This window comes from Dermacentor silvarum, chromosome 6, assembly GCF_013339745.2.
Source record: "Dermacentor silvarum isolate Dsil-2018 chromosome 6, BIME_Dsil_1.4, whole genome shotgun sequence".
Taxonomy (NCBI): domain Eukaryota; kingdom Metazoa; phylum Arthropoda; class Arachnida; order Ixodida; family Ixodidae; genus Dermacentor; species Dermacentor silvarum.
The window spans coordinates 38,341,431-38,361,328 of NC_051159.1; positions in this window are offsets into that span (position 1 = coordinate 38,341,431).

Consider the following 19,898-nt stretch of genomic DNA (forward strand, 5'->3'; position numbering starts at 1 on the left):
GAAAACAAGGAGGTAGAAGTATAAAAGCCATTTCTTCTTCCACTTCCATGGCAGACAATAGTTAGGCAGATTCCTCGTTGGCGCTCCATTATTCTCCTCGCACGTGTACAGTATGTTGCAGAAGTCGCGAGATGCTTTTCTCGTCGCGACGATAGATTGGGAGCGTAGGTCTCACGTATAGGACGCGCAGGCTTTGGCGAGCCCCAACACAAGGGCCAGCCCGGGTTTTAGCTGTGGTGTTCCCGTTGCCCCTTTGGTGTCCTGGAGGCGCCGACAATACGAAATGATGAAATGTTATTACAACTTGTAAATAAAAGCTATTAAAGAAATATTATCACGCCTAGGCACCAACCAGTGACTCAGCGCGCTACCGCTCCCGTGTGCGGAGAATTACGGAACGCTAACGAGGAATTTACCGAAGGTCGCAGATGACACACGAAGTTGCGTAAAATGATCGCTTTTGATGACGGTACGTGGGTCAAAGAATGAACATACCGCTCGAAATAATGCGATAATGAGCGCCACCACGCCGACAAACGTACGCAGACTAGATGGATCTGGAAGAAAACGGCAGCGGCGGCCGCGGCGGTAGCAAAACAAATGTGAACAACTTGGACAGGCGCGGAAAAAATTTTCCGGCCGCTTTGGCCTTTCCGCCCGCTTTGGCCTTTCCGCCCGCTTTGGCCTTTCCGCCCGCTTTGGCCTTTCCGCCCGCTTGCCGCTTTCCAAGTGTGAACGTAGGCTTAGTCTGCGCGAGAAACGTCTCTTGTTTGCGATTGCGCCCCTACGGAAGGCTGGTAATTACTGTTGTGTTGTTGAATCCCAAACCAGCAATTACGGAAGGCTGGTAGTTGCTGTTTTGTTGTGGGGGGTCCCATGTCTTTGATATACATGTATAGAGTCCGCTTACACTACCGCTATTTATTATCGATCACGTGACCTAGAGGAAAGCAGAAGCTTGCCCCCCCCCCCCGGTCGGGCCGGTGAACCCGCCCCCCCCCCCCGAAAAAAATTTGTGGCTACGCCCCTGAGTAGGTTAGTTATGAATACGCACAATTTTCAAGGTCAGTAGACTCCAAGCTAGTTAGTAAAGCTTTCTCAAATATTTGCCGCTGTGTGTCCCACGTCAGCCACGTATACGTTCGCACCACCCTCTCATTGTCGGCGCTCCAAGTGCTTACGTATCTAGTTTCCTTTCCTTCTGCTCTCCCCCCCCCCCCCCCCCCCCCGTGGTGGCGGTATACAAACAAACCAGAAAGACAAGTCACCGTTCTTCATGTTGAATTTCACTTCTTTCGTCGTAATGGGCAGGCCGCGTATAGTCCGGACTCCCGAGGAGCAACGCGCCTATGAAGAACGACGGCGAGAACAGATGCGAGAGTGCAATCGGCGCCGGTGGGCCGCAAACACCCATTGTCTACTGATCAAAACAATATTTACTCAAGCGAATGTTGTATTGCCTCGCTCGCGCCGTCGGTGTCGCTGTCGCACGCGAAAAACCAAGTCCTCCTCACCCGCAGCTGGCGACCGGAAACCCTCCTCACCCACAGCTGATTGACAGGTTCTCCTCCTCACCCGCCCCGCGCACGCTGTTTCTCGCCAGTTCAAGGCCATTGCAAGCGAAGCTTAAAACACCATCTCTCTTTGCTCAAAACAACCATTTCAGATGGGGAGGCCGTGTTTGGTTCGTTATACCGAACAGTAGGCTGCGTTGAAGGAACGGCAGCAGGAGCGGGCCCGTGAACGTGCGCGTGATCGCCAGGCGAATCCGCCGTTTCTCATCCGCCAACAACCATGTCTCTTTTGTGTGTCTCAAACGCTCAAAAGCTAACCAACCCCTCCCCTAGGGTTGGACAAGCTTTGCGTGCACCCCTGTTCCCGGTAGGGGAGGGGTTTTGACTTTTTTATTTATTTGAACGTACCTTACAGAGCCCGATGGTGCATTGAGTAAATGGGGGTTAGTAGAAGTTATATAAGCAATAGGTGGCAAAAATTCCATAAAAACTCACACACAAAATCGTAAACAAGCAAAGCAAGCTATAACTCAGCAGTAGGAACACAATCGAAAATACGATACACGTGTGCGCGGGGGGGGGGCATCGCTGATTAAATAAGTCAGTAACAGGTAACAAAAGAAGATCACGTCAAAAGCGTGCATATAAATAAAATTTTGAATCGTGAAAACAAACTGATAAGTTAATAAATCTGTGTGCGTACCTTTCGTCACGATGATCACCGATCAAGACATTAAATGTGTTCGTACCTTTGTTCATAATTCTGTGTCATGTCTGTGTCGTGAGCTAAACGGCTTCGCGGGTCATCCACCTTCACAGAGTGGATGGCCCATGATTTTTTTTTCGTCCTTACCTGGGCGTGCTTACTTCTTGGACGCTGTCCGCGCACTTGCCCTGCCCTTATCTATCTTTTTTCACACCGAAACTAAAGAAAGAAGAACAGGGACGAAGTAATTTGCAGGAAAAGGCAAACATGTTCTCAGAAGACATTGTAGCAGTTGGTAGCAGCTTCCAATTCACCATGTAGCAGACGACGAGCCAGCTTCCGACGACGACGAGAATGAAGGGCCTCCTATTCTGGCAACCACATGTCACGAGTCACAAGGAGCCAGAAAAGGCAAGTACCAAGAATGTTTTAAATTTTGTTGTTGCTGTAACATCCCTATAGCAAGAACCAGGGACGCTCGGAGGTCGTGGCACCATCGGGGCTGGGCTCTCCTCTAGAGGCGCAGTGCAGGTCGCGGCGTCCGTGCATTAGCCATTTCTCGTTCTAGTGGAAGTTAGAGCGTTAAGGGCGCCGTATCGCAGAAAATTCGGTGTCGAAAGTTTTCTATACGGCACTTAAGTTATTCTATCACTAAAGGTGCTCATACTTTGTCTTACATTCTTTACGAAGTTATTCCTCGAAATTTTGAGAATGACAGCCCACAAACAAATATGGAATAAAACACCGAAAGCACGTGCCATTTATCTTAAATCTTCTCAGACATAAATACTAAAAGTGCGAAAAAATAGCACAAGATCGGCCCACGCAAGAGGCCGTACGTGTTTCTACCAGAAACCTCGCATAGCGTTCGCAACCAGCGTTGCCCAGCAAACATTAAGCCTGTTTCCCATTCAAGCGATTGAGCGAATGGAGCTCAATTGGCTTTCCCGCACTAGTCACGTGGCGAGGCGGGCCGTCATTGGTTCGGAAGCGGTGCTGCCGCGCTGCAGCCGCGATGAAATTCCCACTTGACCGAACCTCGCCACTCCAGCCGCTGCTGCCGCCGCCGCCGCTCGAAGCAGGTTTCTGCGCCGTGGCGGCAGGATTTTCGCTCGCAATTCCGGTTACATAAACTGCAGTTGCCAAGAAGCGCGAGAAGCAGTCCGGGATCTTTGAATGCTATCGCGTCTTAAAGGGGCCTTGAACCACCCCTGGGGGATGAAATGTCCATAGTCCGCGGATAGCATACGCTGCTATGAACATCTCGGGCAACTTTTGGTGTCGTACGCGGTGCGTGGAGCTCACAAGCGGAGCGCGAAGTCACTTTTCTCTCAAACGCTCTCTTTTCAAACAGAATCCTGCTCCTCACTCTCTTCTGGGCGCTTTATTTCGTAATAAAGCACATTCCCATACGCGGCTGCTATTGGTCGCTGCGCTGCGGTCGGCTACACCGCGGCCGTCGCGGGGTGCCGCCACCAGTCCACTGGCTAAGCGCACTGCGGCTCGTTGAGGGCAACCGCGTTTGGCTTATGTTAAGCGCGTCGTAGACAACAAAGTCGGATGTCGTGGCGTCTACGTTAACATCCGAAATGTAATTTGAACTGCGCGCCACGGTGACATGATATTTCAAAGGTGAAGTGTTGTGGCCCCCTCCCACTTCACCGTAGCCTGCAGACAGGCATCGCCTTAAATCCACGTCTCCTCAAGGCCAAAGAAGTCGTACCCCATCCAAGGAACCGTCCAAGGACGCACAAGCGCCAAAGCCTCCGCAGCAGCAGCAGGCACAAAAGCCTCAGGTGAGCTGGGCGACGGTTGTGCATCACAATGCTCCGCAACACACACCAAACATACGGCAAGATCCCGGATATGAAATACTTAAACAAGAAAACACACAACTACGCGCAAGACGAGGAACGCAAACGACAGCGATCCGACGAGAAAATTAAGGAGCTAGAGGAACGCCTTACACGAAAAATACTACAGCTTGAATCAGACCGTAAACAACCGGCTGCAAAATCGACACAAACCACATCAAACACTGACACTCCCCCACATAGCGAGCCAAATCCACCAACGCCAACACAGCAAACACCAAATACTGAAGTGCCACTCGCAATGGCCCAAATCCAACTATTAATGGCGGAAACCACTAAATCACTAATGCACGAGATGATAACCCTTGTGAATCAGAAGCTCCAGGACTTCCAATCACAAATGATGGTAGAATTCCAGAAGTACAAAGAAGAAGTGACGGAGCAGCTAAAAGCTAGCCAAAACCACAGTCCACTAAGAAACGCGCCATAGCAGTAGCATTCGGTGCCGGATCGGCCACAACCAAGACGACCCAACGCATAGTTGATACAGACAGCTCGGCCACCGAGATGTCAGACGCAGCTCGGCCACCGAGATGTCAGACGCATAGAAAACAAGTGCGAACCGTGGCTAACAAAGTTAAAGACTACTCAAAACCAAACAACCCGGAACAATTAGAGATCTGGCAATGGAACTGCCGCTCCTTCGCCAGAAAGGCGGCAGCCCTCCAGCAATTTATTAAAAGCTCTCGGGTAGCTCCGGACATAATATGCCTTCGAAGGTTGGACCCAAACCGGCCCGACTACAAGGCTATTATGCTCTGAGCGACCCCCAAAATACAAAAGTAGCCACGCTGGTGAGCAAGACAATCACGGCACAAATAATATTCCTCCCCCGACGCACCGGGGAAACCAATTCCCTAACTATCAGCGTGCTTCCATGGAAAAGAGGCAAGGCACACACCATCATAAGGAACATTTACAGCCCTCCCAAAAGCAAAGGCCTGGACCTACCGCAAATTTTAGCGGACACTAAGGCCATAGCGGGCACCAAAGACCGGATGGTGATATTGGGCGATTTCAACGCACCACATACGCTGTGGGGCTACGCGTCCACATCCCCTAAAGGCGCTCTACTCGAGCAATCGGTTGATAACCTCGGCCTGCAAACAGCAAACCACATAGGCACAACGACACGCACGGGTAACAGCGTGAGCCGGGATACAGCACCCGATCGCGCGTACACGCTAAACATCAAGGACGCACAATGGGCATCGCTAAACGAAAACTTGGGGAGCGACCACGATTTGATTCGCCTCTCACTATCCACTCCCAAATTACGTCGAACAATTGGCACAACGAAACTAACCGACTGGCCAAGATACAGAGAGCTCCACCGGACCCTTGATACATCAAACACTCCCACGAGCATATAAGAATGGACAAAACACATCCAATCAACACACAAAGGCACCACCAAAAGCATAGCGCGCACGTCGGAGGCGCCCGTGGTAGACTCCCACCTAGAAAACTTGTGGGACGAAAGACACAAATTGGCCAAGCGTTGGAAAATACAACGCCTCAACAAACATCTACGTGCCCGCATAACACTTCTGGCGGAGCAAGCGCAACATCATGCCGACAAATTAGCGAACAACGAGTGGACTACGTTCTGCGGGTCCCTCTCGGGGACCTTGGGTACGGCTGGCACGTGGCGCATCCTTCGTGGGATGCTTGACCCGGGTAGCACACGCACGGAAAACAACAAACGACTCCAAATCATATCGGACAGTTTCCCAGGCACAGAAGCGGACCTAATAGACAAACTGAAAGAACGATACATGGGACCATCACTAAACATAGACGCCCCAAACGAATCCCGACCATACCTTGGGATAGCCAATCCCGAATTAGATGAACCTTTCACATATGCAGAGTTCTTTGAGGCAGCTCAAGCAGCCACCAAAAATTCGGCTCCTGGCCCCGACGCCATCACGAACGCGATGCTTTGGAACCTGGACGCTAGAGCCCTGACTAAAATCACAGAGCTGTTCAATAGCGAGAGCTGGCTCAGGGACCAATTGCCTCCGGAATGGAAACACGCTAAGATTATCACGATCCCCAAACCTAAAAAGACGCCCACAATAGACGCTCTGAGACCTATTTCCCTCACGTCCTGCCTGGGTAAACTGTACGAAAGAGTAGTTCAAATAAGACTACAACGGTACCTAGATGAAATAACATGGTTCCCAAACACCATGATAGTGTTCCGTGCCGGGGCTATCCTGTCTAGAGCACTGCACGGGCCGATTTTTTCAGCCCGGACCCGGCCCGGGCCCGTTTTTACGTTGGGCGGCCCGCCCGAGCCCGGTCAAAACTTTTATGGTGAGCCCCGGGCCCGGCGTACGATATCATAATCACCTGTCACCTACCTCTCTCTGTATCTCCCACTTCCCCTTACCCCAGTGAGGAGTAGCAGGCTAGAGACACGCTCTCCAGGCCGACCTCTCCTCCCTTCCCTTCATTAAAATCTACTCTCTCTCTCTCTCCCGGGCCCGGCCCGGGCCCGGAAATAATCTACGTTACCCGCCCGGCCCGCCACCCCTTTACCTTAGGCCCGAGCCCGGCCCGAGACGGACTCGAAACCGGCCCGAACCCGGCCCGAGACCGAAAAATAATTTTTTTCAGAGTTGAGACGCCCGAGAATAACTCGCTGCCCATTGCATGCACACCACAAGAAAGCCCGAGCCCGGCCCGGGCCCGCGTCAAAAAACCCGAGCCCGGCCCGGGCCCGGGGCAAAAAGCACACGCCGTGCCCGAGCCCGGCCCGAGCCCGTGAAAAAACTGTTCTACCCGGCCCGGCCCGGCCCACGGGCTCGGCCGGGCCCGGGCTTTCGGGTAAGCCCGAGCCCGTGCAGTGCTCTAATCCTGTCAAGACGCATTCCTACTGATCAGAGAAGAAGTGACATCCAACATCGCCCGCGGAGAGGAAAGACTAGTGCTCGCTCTAGACCTCAAGGGCGCATTTGATAACGTTTCTCACAAAACAATATTGGAGGAACTGGAAATGACGGGATCCGGAGAACGTACGTACAACTACGTGCAGGCTTTCCTCGCCAACCGCACTGCCGCAATAGGCATCGGCCAAATCACTTCCCAAAAGTTCAAGATGCGCAGTAGAGGAACACCCCAGGGGCAATAATCTCACCTTTGCTGTTCAATGTAGCGATGTGCCGTCTAGCACGACAGCTGGACCAAATCCCTGACTTGGGTTACAGGCTGTACGCTGACGACATAACGCTGTGGGCAGCAAGGGGCCCTCTGGGACACAAATAACACGTACTACAACAAGCAGCCGAGGCAGTAGAGAAATTCTCGAGGAGCAGTGGACTCAAATGGGCTCCCGAAAAATCGCAGGTCATTCGGGTACACTCGAGGGGTTACATATCCAACGGACCAGTCAACATCGTTGTCACGACGATGCGGGTCCTGGGTTTCTGGCTCCAAAGTAGCGGGAAAGCGTCCCACACCATCAAAACGCTCAAACTGCCACGAATAACATCGCGCAAATGATTCGCCGCGTAACTTATCGCAACGCGGGCATGAAAGAACACGACACGCTAAGGCTCGTCCAAGCACTAGTGATAAGCCGAGTCACGTACGGCCTGCCCTACCACCTCCTTAGTCACGAGGAGGAGAGGCAGATCGACATCATAAAAAGATCAGCATATTGTTACGAGGCATTGCGTATGAGCCTGCCATTAAAGGACCGCTGTGCTGCGCGAAGAGGAAGAAGACGGGACATGCTTCGTGAGATGCTGTCAGCCATTCTCTGGTAGCAGCAGCCTGTATATATTGTCTCTCCAGTGTACTTGTGAATCCCCGTGACAATTTGGTGGAGGTGCGGGGTACCAGAAGACGCGCTGTACAACGGAGTTCCGCAGTGGTCGTCGAGTCGGGGTCATCATTATGACAGACGAGACCACGACCACGCCGCCTTCGCCGGCCAGTGCGATGCCTGCACCAGCGCCGACCACAACGTCAACGATCGTCGTTACGCACCTTAAAGACCCGGGAACGTTCTGCGGTACGGATGAAGTTGGCGTCGACGATTGGATTGCCAATTATGAACGCATCAGTGAGGTCAATCGTTGGGACCCGACAATGATGCTGGCGAACGTGCTGTTTTACCTCAAAGGAACGGCAAAGGTGTGGTTCGATAACCATGAGGCAGAGATTGGAAGTTGGGACACCTTCAAAACAAAACTTAGTGCCTTGTTTGGGAAGCCCATGGGTCGAAAGGCGGCCGCTACGCAAGAGCTGTCCATCCGCGCTCAGACGTCCACGGAACCATACATCTCCTACATTCAGGACGTCTTGGCTCTTTGCCGTAAAGTGGACATGAACATGACGGAGTCGGACAAGGTTGGTCACGTACTAAAGGGAATCGCAGACGATGCGTTCAACCTATTACTGTGCCGAAATTGTGCGACCGTCGACGCAATTATTGAAGAATGCCGGCGTTTTGAGCAGGCCAAAAGTCGGCGTATTGCGAGGTCATTCGCTCGGCTACCGAACACCGCCCCGACGTCATCATGCGAAGACGGACAGGCCTCTCGTCTGCAGTCATCGCCACCGTCGGAAATTACACGAATCGTCCGTCGGGAAATCGAAGCTATTGCTCCTGCTCTCCCCAACAACGGCCACGGTGATTTTCACGTGCCGGCCGTTTCCCTGGTCCAGTCCATTGTGCGGGAGGAACTCGGCAACTTGGGTTTCGCCGTCTGCACCGTTGCTCAGTCTCGGACAACTGACTTTCGCCCTAGGTCGCCGCCTCGCCCGAGATCACCGCCCCAGGAACAACGGTTTTATCCGCGCTCTCGTAATCCGGCTGAATGGCGGACGGCAGATGATCGGCCGATTTGCTTCCACTGCCGCCGTATCGGTCACGTTGCGCGCCATTGCAACAACCGTTGGGTGTCGCCGTTAACCCGGGATGACACTGCTAGCCGCACCGACAACTACCGCCGTTTTCAGCCCGCTCAGCCATACCAACCATACAACACTGATAGCTACCGCCGCTTCCAGCCTTTTGAGCCGTACAACGCACAGCCGTTCCCCGTCGCCCCGAGGTCATCAGTCCCGTTCGCCGCCAGCGCGTCGGCCGTCGTCTCCTTCGCCTCCACGACGACGTCCGACATCGCCGCTCAACCTTCAACAGGGAAACTAAGGGATGCAGCTCTTAGAGGTGACGCTGCATCTTCGACTTGCACCTCAAGTCCTCTCCTCGTATTGCCGACGCGACGAAACTTGACGGCTTAACTGTTCCCGCACTCGTCGATACTGGGGCACAAATATCCGTGATGAGTAATCACCTTCGTCGTCGCCTTAAGAAAGTACTTACCCCCGCCGCTACTGGCATTATTCGCGTCGCTGATGGAAGAAGTCAGGTAGTCATCGGAATGTGCCCAGCTCGCATCACCATCGCCGGTCACCATATATCTGTTTTGTTTACGGTTCGCGAGCAATGCCCCAACGACGTCATTCTCGGACTTGATTTCTTGTCGGCCCATGCCTCTCTCATTGACTGTGCAACCGGCGTCCTTCAGCTTGAGCTTCCTCAACTGGCGGATGTTCCAGATTTACCGTCACACCGCTTATGCTCTGTCGATTATGTTCGGTTGGCACCGCAAGCCGCCACATGTGTTGCCTTGACGACGGCATCTCCAGTTCCAGACGGCGACTACATATTGTCTCCACTAGTTGAAGTACTGTTGACAAGAAATATTGCTGTGCCACACACCCTCGTGACTGTTGTCGACAACCACGTCCAGCTCCCGCTTCTGAACTTCAGCAACTCGACTCAAGCTCTCCCGCAAGGCATCTCAGTGGCCAACGTGTCTGCGCTTGATGAATGCGACGTCGCGGCGCTAGACGCGGACACTTGTTCGTCCTTGCTCGCAAGCGGTCCGGCAAGTCCACTCCCCGACGAAATTACCACGATGATTGCCCCTGATCTTCCGACTTGTCAAGCTACAGAACTCCACCACCTCCTAACGACTTATAGGGATATCTTCGACTTCGATGACCGCCCTCTCGGTCAAACGTCTCTCGTAAGTCATCGAATAAATACCGGAGATGCTATTCCTATCAGACGGTGACCCTATCGTGTGTCCCATTCCGAACACCAGGTCATACAACGAGAAGTCGACAAGATGCTCTCTAAAGACGTCATAGAGGCTCCTCAAGTCCGTGGGCGTCACCTGTCATCTTGGTCAAAAAGAAGGATGGCAGCTGGAGATTTTGCGTCGACTATCGTGCCTTAAACAAAATAACGCGCAAAGACGTATATCCGCTGCCACAGATCGGTGACGCCCTGGACTGTCTTCACGGTGCGAAGTACTTCTCATCCATCGACCTGCGCTCGGGTTACTGGCAGATTTCTGTTGATGACTTGGATCGAGAAAAGACTGCCTTTATCACACCGGACGGCCTCTATCAGTTCAAAGTTATGCCCTTTGGACTGTGCAACGCCCCCGCAACGTTCGAACGCATGATGGACTCTCTCCTTCGTAGCTACAAATGGTCTATCTGCCTCTGCTACCTAGACGACGTCATTGTGTTTTCCCCAACGTTTGAAAGCCACCTTACTCGTTTGGCGACCATTCTAGCTGTCTTTCGTCGAGCAGGACTCCAGCTAAACTCCAAAAAGTGTAATTTCGGCAGACAACAAATCACTGTGCTTGGTCATCTTGTAAGTGCTACAGGTGTCCAACCTGACCCTGCCAAGATTAGTGCTGTTAAGAACTTCCCTGTGCCCTCGTCTACTAAAGCTATTCGGAGTTTCGTTGGATTATGCTCCTACTTCCGCCGTTTTATACGCAACTTCGCCATCATAGCCCGACCCCTCACCGACCTTCTCAAGAAGGACGTGCCCTTCTCGTGGGGCCCCGACCAAGCAACCGCATTCTCGGCGCTGACCAACTTGCTCACTTCACCGCCTATCTTGGCTCACTTTGACCCATCTGCGCCTATTGAGGTTCGCACAGATGCTAGTGGGCATGGAATCGGCGCCGTCCTCGCTCAGCACCAGCATGGCCATACACGTGTTATTGTATACGCCAGCCGCCTGCTCTCCACATCAGAACGGAACTATTCTATCACAGAGCGCGAGTGCCTTGCATTGGTTTGGGCTGTCGCAAAATTTCGCCCGTATTTGTACGGCCGCGCATTCTCGGTTCTTACCGACCACCACGCTCTTTGTTGGCTGTCCTCGCTCAAGGACCCAACTGGTGGCCTTGGTCGCTGGGCTCTGAGGCTACAGGAATATACCTTTGAGGTACTTTATAAATCGAGTAGGCTACATCACGATGCCGATTGTCTTTCGCGCTATCCTGTGGACCCTGCTAGCCTCGCTGACCTTGAGCATGATTCCTGTGTGCTGGCCATCTCTGATCTACGCGACATCGGCAACGAACAGCGTCGGGATGCAGCCCTAAAGCTCACCATTCAGCGACTCTCTTCTGCGCGTTCCGACCCTGCTCTACGCCAGTATGTCCTACGCGATGACGTCCTTTACCGTCGCAACATGAAACCTGACGGTCCAGAATTCTTGCGAGTTATTCCCCGACACCTGCGCACCACCATTCTTCAACATCTACATGATGCTCCAACTGCCGGCCACCTGGGCGTTTCACGCACCTATGACCGCGTGCGACAGCGGTTCTTTTGGCCTGGCTTATATCGTTCAGTGCGCCGATACGTTGCTGCCTGCGAACGCTGTCAACGCCGCAAACGTCCTGCTCTTCCTCAGGCTGGCCTGCTTCAACCTGTCGACATTCCACCGGAGCCTTTCTTCCGCATTGGCCTTGACTTGCTCGGACCTTTCCCTACGTCCGTATCCGGCAACAAATGGATTGCCGTCGCAACTGACTAAGCCACCAGATATTCCATCACGCGCGCCATGCAAAGTAGCTGCACTACCGACGTTGCAGACTTTCTGCTCAATGACGTCATTCTTCGACACGGAGCTCCGCGTCAGCTTCTTACGGATCGTGGACGCTGTTTCCTTGCAAAGGTCATTGACAAAATTCTGCGTAGCTGCTCTACTGAACATCGCCTTACGACAGCCTATCATCCACAGACCAACGGTCTTACCGAGCGGCTCAACCGAACTCTTACGGATATGCTGTCCATGTACGTCTCTACTGATCACCGCGGTTGGGACGCCACCCTACCCTACGTTACTTTTGCCTACAACTCGTCCCGACATGACACTGCCGGCTATTCGCCGTTCTTTCTCCTCGCAAAAGAGCGCCACCATAATCACAGACTCACAAGAAGTGTGTCGCATGCTTCTCAGGGGCCACGTGACCAAAACAAGTCACTCGATAACACCGACAAAATTCGCCCATCATCACCTGATCGCATGGTGTCCAGGCCATACCTGGACTGGAGGGTAACGAACTGGCCGATTCGCTAGCCCGAGATACACCAGAGATCTCGCCGCCAGCGCCGTCGGCAGCGGCGCGATGAGCGCGCGCGCGCGCGCGCGCGCGTGCGTGTGTGTGTGTGTGTGTGTGTGTGTGTGTGTGTGTGTGTGTGTGTGTGTGTGTTTGTGTGTGCGCGCGTGCGTGCGTGCGTGCGTGCGTGCGTGCGTGTGTGCGTGTGTGCGTGTGTGTGTGTGTGTGTGTGTGTGTGTGTGTGTGTGTGTGTGTGTGTGTGTGTGTGTGTGTGTGTGTGTGTGTGTGTGTGTGTGTGTGTGTGTGTGTGTGTGTGTGTGTGTGTGGTGTGTGTGTGTGTGTGTGTGTGTGTGTGTGTGTGTGTGTGTGTGTGTGTGTGTGTGTGTGGTGTGTGTGTGTGTGTGTGTGTGTGTGTGTGTGTGTGTGTGTGTGTGTGTGTGTGTGTGTGTGTGTGTGTGTGTGTGTGTGTGTGTGTGTGTGTGTGTGTGTGTGTGTGTGTGTGTGTGTGTGTGTGTGTGTGTGTGTGTGTGTGTGTGTGTGTGGTGTGTGTGTGTGTGTGTGTGTGTGTGTGTGTGTGTGTGTGTGTGTGTGTGTGTGGTGTGTGTGTGTGTGTGTGTGTGTGTGTGTGTGTGTGTGTGTGTGGTGTGTGTGTGTTGTTGGTTTGTGTGTTGTGTGTGTGTGTTTGTTGTGTGTGTGGTGATGTGTGTGTGTGTGTTGTGTGTGTGTGTGTGTGTGTGTGTTGTTGTGTGTGTGTTGTGTGTGTGTGTGGTGTGTTGTGTGTGTGTGTGGTGTGTGTGTGTTGGGTGGTGTGTGTGTGTGTTGGTGTTGTGTGTGTGTGTGTGTTGTGTTGTGTGTGTGGTTGTGTGTTGTTTGGTGTGTGTGTGTGTGTGTGTGTGTGTGTGTGTGTGTGTTGATCGTGTGGTGTGTGTGTGTGGTGTGTGTGTTGTGTGTGTGTGTGTGTGTGTGTGTTGTTGTGGTGTGTGTGTGTGTGTGTGTGCCGTAGAACTATAAACAGGCATAAAAACTTTATTCCCGAACATTCTCATAGTTCACCCTCGAATGACACTGCACACTGCTTCTGGTTAAATTCTGTCTGGTCACATTGTGCGACGCTGGAAGGGCGCTGTTTGCGTGCGTCTCATGTGGCTGGGTGACCTCTCCGGCGCCGTTGATGCAACGGCGCCGGAGAGGTCACCCAGCCACACACCGAGAGACGCAACGGCAGGAGATGCCGGTAAAAAAGTTGTCGCAGTTTCACCTTAAAGGCGAATCAATTGCGATTGCATCAATTGCGATAGCAAATTTGTAGAGAGCTATACGGAGTAATGACAGTAGCTTTATCAGCTGTATAAATTTGGACATGCAGCAGCACCGGCAACACGCAGAACTGTTTTTCGACGCCGTCTGCGTTTTGCCCGCGTTCGCACAAAATGTGTGCGGCGTTGGTGACTGTTGCCGGAGCATCTGATATAAATAGGCACTTGGTGCCGCAGCTAAACTACAGTGCCTAGAATATTCTAGGCACTATAGCTAAACGTCGCCTCCCTTCCCTCCCCTCCCCCCCCCCCCACGGCCTTTCGCGCGTCGGAAGAAGGCGCGTTTGTTCTACATATATGGTGATTGTAAAGGAGGAAAGAGACGCCTACTTCTGTAGCTCTTAAAGGGAAACTGAACAGGTTTTAGATTTCTAAAAAGTGACGTTTTTCTGAAGCGCAGGCACTTCAAATCCCCGGTACGAAGTTTTGTTTTTCCATCGTACAAGTAGCGGCGGCGTAATTAAGAATTAAAATCGCAGCTATGCTCCGCCCACCGCGGCTCGCGGAGTCAGCCCGCGGCGGCGGCGGAAGGGGAAAGCTAGCGGAAATGACGTCTATATAGGGGTCCCAGGCGCGTATTTCCATTTGCTAGTAGGTACAGCGTTTTACCGCTGGCGCCACGCTGCGCCGCTCGCGCGTACCATGTTTCGAGCCGCCGCCGTTGGAACGGAGGAGGCATTGACGGAGAAAACGCTGGGCTGGTGGTGACTTAGCCTGCTGTTGGGATCGGTGGTATTATAAACGCATCACTGTTTTGATGATCCAAATATAATCTCACTATCAGGGAGGGAGCAGTCTACCTGACTGGAGCAGTATTTTCTTTATTTGGGGTGTTGCTACGCTGCGCTCCGCAACACCCCAACGACCGCCGCTTCGCGTCGGCGCCCGGCACCACGGCTGCCGCCGTGGCGCCGGGGTTCAAGCGACCGCGCTGGCAAACAGTGAGAGAAAAAAAAATGTTGCAGTGGCTTAGCTCGGCTATGCCAGGATATACGTAGCGTTAGCAAAGGTTCAGCTGATTATTCTTAGATTTCCTGGTTGTCTAGATTGTCAAGGATTAGCTTGATTGTCATGCTTACTGCTGCTCCAGTGACACACACGCGGTATACGTATTATGTGGCACATGTATTCATTCCTCCTACGCTCAACCTGCTAATTGCCAGGCAACTACTTCGGGATCCGATGAGTCAAGCTTCTCCGTTCTTCTGCGCTGTTGAGCAGCATTTGCGCTCTCCTTCTCCATGGCTATACCACACTGGCAAACGGCAGTCAGAAGCGCAGCGGCTTCAGCGCAGTGTCAGACGGCGACTGCACAGCGAGCGCGCCGGCGCCAGTGCGTCTACCACGGCTACGACGTCACTCCTCTGGAATGCGCAGACCGGCGGCGGCGGAGTGCGCGAGAGGTGCCGGCTCCGGTGGCTCCGGTGCGCAAGCCGTGTGACATCACTGATCCTTGCGCATGCGCAGCATGGCTCTTGATGTGCCGCGCGAAACGGGCTTGGCTAGGCCAGTGTAGCTAACGCTACAAAAAGGGGAAAAGCGTGATATTAAAAAAAAAGTTGTCGCAGTTTCACCTGAAAGGTGAAGCATCAATTGCGATAGCAAATTTGAAGAGAGCTATACGGAGTAATGATAGCAGCTTTATCAGCTGTATAAACTTGGACATGCAGCAGCACCGGCAACACGCAGAACTGTTGTCGACGCCGTCGGCGTTTTGCCCGCGTTCGCTCAAAATGCGTGCGGCGTTGGTGACTGTTGCCGGAGCCTCTGATATAAATAGGCACTTGGTGCCGCAGCTAAACGTCGCCTCCCTTCCCTCCCCCTCCCCCCCCCCCCACGGCCTTTCGTGCGTTGGAAGAAGGCACGTTTGCTCTACATATATGGTGATTGTAGAGGAGGAAAGAGACGCCTACTATTGCAGCCCTTAAGGGAGCACAGAGCAGAACGCGCGTTTGTTCTCCGCCGTGCGTTCACTCCCCGTGAAAGCGCGCGTCCCTCGCGCCCTTTCACTCGCACTTACAGCGTTCGGCGCGCGGCGACGATTTCATCTCCATTGACGTCATACGGAACCTCACGGCGACGGCGACGCCGACGGCAGAAATCTGCTTTTGAGTGTCCATATAATTGGCAATAAAAAATGTAGCCAGAGCGGGTTACGAACCCGCATACGCAAGATCCCGAAGCGAGCGCCGTAACCACTCAGCCATACAGCCAGTGCTTCCAAGGGCTGCATTCGTGCAAACCATATCATTGCGTTCGAGCGCCCTCGGTGAACGGAACCACCTAGAAACGCGGTACGTGCGAGCGGCGCAGCGTGGCGCCAGCGGTCAAACGCTGTACCTACTAGCAAATGTAGTGTTGCGTCCCAGGCGCCCGCGCGGAAAGCGTGTGCACGTTTTGCGCTTCAGTCGTGTTGTATCCAGGGCCTTTATCGCAAATGATCAAGATCTCCACCCTGCGTTTCCGGCTAACGCTTCAAAGGACTGTTACCGCAAGGAGAACTCCGTCAAAGCAGCATACAGTGTCACCATGCGACACTCCTTTTGCGCTGCCGTAAGCAGCGCAAAAGGACGGCACAATTTCCTACGGCAGAAAAAACAAGCTGCTCAGTGGATCGCAGTGGTGAAACGAAGTAATTTCAAACCTTCAAGAACCACTCTTCTCTGTTCAAAACATTTTTGGGACAGTGATTACCATCAGAGTTTATCGCTGATGCCTGCAATGGAAATTCCAGTGAAATCTGCTGGACTAAGGCCAGGCGTGGTGCCACCGATCTTCGCTCATAAACGAATGAATCGCCACCACCGAGAGCAGCCTTCTGTGATACTTAGTTTTTTTTTTCTGTCTTGCAAGAATTTCGTTTACTTCCTGGCAGCACAAACATTCTTCTTCTATTTCTATTGGACTGCAGTGCATGCAGGAGCACCTGTCGCAACAGAAATATACGTCAGGTAGAAAAGACACCTAAAATAAAGTTTCAGCATCACGCCAGGCATCGGCCGCACTCGGATACCTAAGTGCCCATACGCCTGAGTGCTTACATCACTTGCTTTAAGGAAAGCGGCGGATTGTTCAAAAGCGTGAAACGACAGGAGTGGGCTTTTATCTCTGATCGTTTCAACACAACCGGGAATCGAGGGCCAAAAAGCATAAAATAGAACTACAGTAAACTGCATAGATATGCATAACAACGTGCAGTGGCACACTTTTTTTGTTTTTCGTCAAATTCCCGCTCGACATTGCAAGCAGACCAAGCACTCCGTCGCGGCATCGAACGCTGCTTCTAGCACCGTGGGTCACAAAACAGCACAGTTATACTGCAAAATTAAGAAAAATTCACTTCCGTGCGGCGTATATTTTTCTGGCACGTCTGCACATTGTATTGCTATCTTAGTAACTTGGTAACTGCAAAATGCACTGTGCTGACAGTGCGTCTCCGCATTCGCTGCAAGATCGAATAACGCAATGATTGCACGCATTGTTTGTTGCGGTCACAGCACAGCACAATGCATCATTGGACCTAATATCTACACTGAATTAAATTATATTGCAAATACAATACTTTACATGCGATGTGTACCTTCAGGGCAATTCGGCAGTCGCACTTTATTACTTGCAAACCCGCAACAGTAGAATGCACTGTGTACAAAACGAGTCTCTCTACTGTGTACAGAACGAGTCTCTCTTTCCGTATTCTGTTGTAAGGCCGCCCGGTATGAAATAATGTCAGTTTCGCCCTAAGGGCGAAGCAATGAATGCGATAGCAACACAGCAATGTCATACCAAGTAAGGTGAGCGGCTTTGGTAGCAATATGAATTGTAGTAAACATGAGCTAATTAAGTAAGCAGGTGTGCTGCGGCGTAAGTAGACCGACATGAAGAGAGACTCGATGACCACGAGAAGGCGCGTGTGAAATGGTGGTGTTGATGAGAAGCGCTTCCCGTGGGCAGCGCGTGCGAAGGGACACACCTGTAGCGCTGCACTGCCGATCCGGGCAGCATTGCATGTGCAGCGTGCGTCGGAAAATGTGGCCCGACGATTACTAACTGAATTAACAAGCGTGGTGTGAGCGCTCACAAACTAACACGAATAGATCACACTGAATGACTGCAGACGACTGTCAAAACGCTGGCAGCAAGCATACGCCGCAGCGGGCGAAGGTACGTGCGGTCTATCGCTTCAGCGGAAACTGAGCGGCGAATGCACGGCGCATAAAGGTCAGGGCTGTGTGGAGATAACAGACGGTGCGGACGAGCGACGAGCGCGGTTGTTGGCAGAGTAGAAGTGCGCCCCCCCCCCCCCCCCCCGCTCCCTCCGGCGCTGGCTTCTTGCTTCCTTGCTTGCGCGTGGGAGATTGAGTGCGTTCGCTCTCCGTGATAGCGCGCGTCCCGGCACGCTTCCGCTCGGGCATACGGCGCGCGGCGCAGATTTTATCCATAGGGAACCTGACGGCGACGGCGACGACGACGCCGACGGCAGAAATCCGGTTGAAGTGTCCATATAATTGCTATCGCAATAATAATACAATCGCACTTTGACTGCTAAGGCTATATAACATGTTACAGGTTCAGAAAAACCTACGAATATGTACCAGGCGATACTGTCAACGCGGGTAAATGTCGCAATTAGGTCCTCGGATCCGGCTGGCTCCGGCCATTCCAACTTCCGCGCTGGCGATCGCGCTCGCGCTTGGCGTAGGTGTTTCTCGTTGTCGGGCCACTGGTTCAAACGCGTATGGTGTCACGCCAATCAACCCTAAGTGATCAAAATTATTCACAACAGCAACTGAACTGTGCGAAATCGTCTGGAAGGTAGTCGCAGTACCTAGTAAGAAGCTGTCACGTTGCGGCGGGCTCTCGTGGACCCATGGATTGACGTCACGGTGCGCTCCACCAATCATCGATGCGAACCGGATTCGCCGCGCGCCGCCCAGTCGCAACTCGGAGTTTTTTTTTTTTTTTTTTTTGCTAATAACGCGTTTTTGGCTGCGCCATGTCAAATTTCTTGTCGAATTTCGTGTTCAGGGTGTTCTAAAGTATCAAATAGTGCTTATAACTCGATTTTTCAGAAACCTGTTCAGTTTCCCTTTAAGGGAGCACGGCGCAGAACGTGCGTTTGTTCTCCGCCGTGCGTTCACTCCCCGTGAAAGCGCGCGTCCCTCGCGCCCTTTCACTCGCATATACAGCGTTCGGCGCGCGGCGACGATTTCATCTCCATTGACGTCATGCGGAACCTCACGGCGACGGCGACGACGAAGGCGACGCCGACGGCAGAAATTTGCTTTGGAGTGTCCATATAATTGCTATCGCAATAAAACGCTGAATGTGGGCCGGGCTTTATCCTGGAAAGGTGGGTCGCGCCGCCACGCCACCGCAGCGCTATCGCCGCCACCACAGCTGGTATGACGTCATGCTCCCCCACACCGTCGCGCTACCACCGCGCACCTTTCCAATACTAGCACAGATGACGTACACGAGTATAGACCTAGCTACAACAAAGTTTAAACCTCGACATAGCCAAGTTCAACCTATCTACATCCAAGAGACGCAATCAATCGGCCAGCTTCGCTGTGTCTTGAGCTTTGCGCGGCCTAGTGCAAGCTTTCACCTTTTTTAACAGCGACGCTGTTTAAGCCAGCCGTAATGTGTGGTTCGTGTTTCGTATCAAGGAACTGCCGCGCCGTAGCCATGGCAACGAGTAGGGTGGCGACACCCTGGACCGCCTGCGCATGCGGTCTCCTCCTCGCCATCTCCGACCCTTCCCGACCTCGCCTCTCTTTTCTCCGCGGCGCGCTGAGCCAACACCGCCGAGATAACTTGGCTGAGTCAGGAGACAAGAAAAAAAAAGGCAAAAGCTTGCACTATAGGCCGCGCAAAGCTCAAGACACGGCGAAACTGGCCGATGGATATCGAGCGGCCAGCCTCCAACGCGTTCGGCGTCGGCAAGCAACAGCGTTCTTGGCACTGTGCCAACCTTGATTAGCCTGCCTGGGGTGATATTCTGTAGCGATGCCTTATGACTTATTCTATACTAGTATTATCATCCACCGCTCACGGCCGGCTGATCCCGTTGATAACGCAAGCGGACC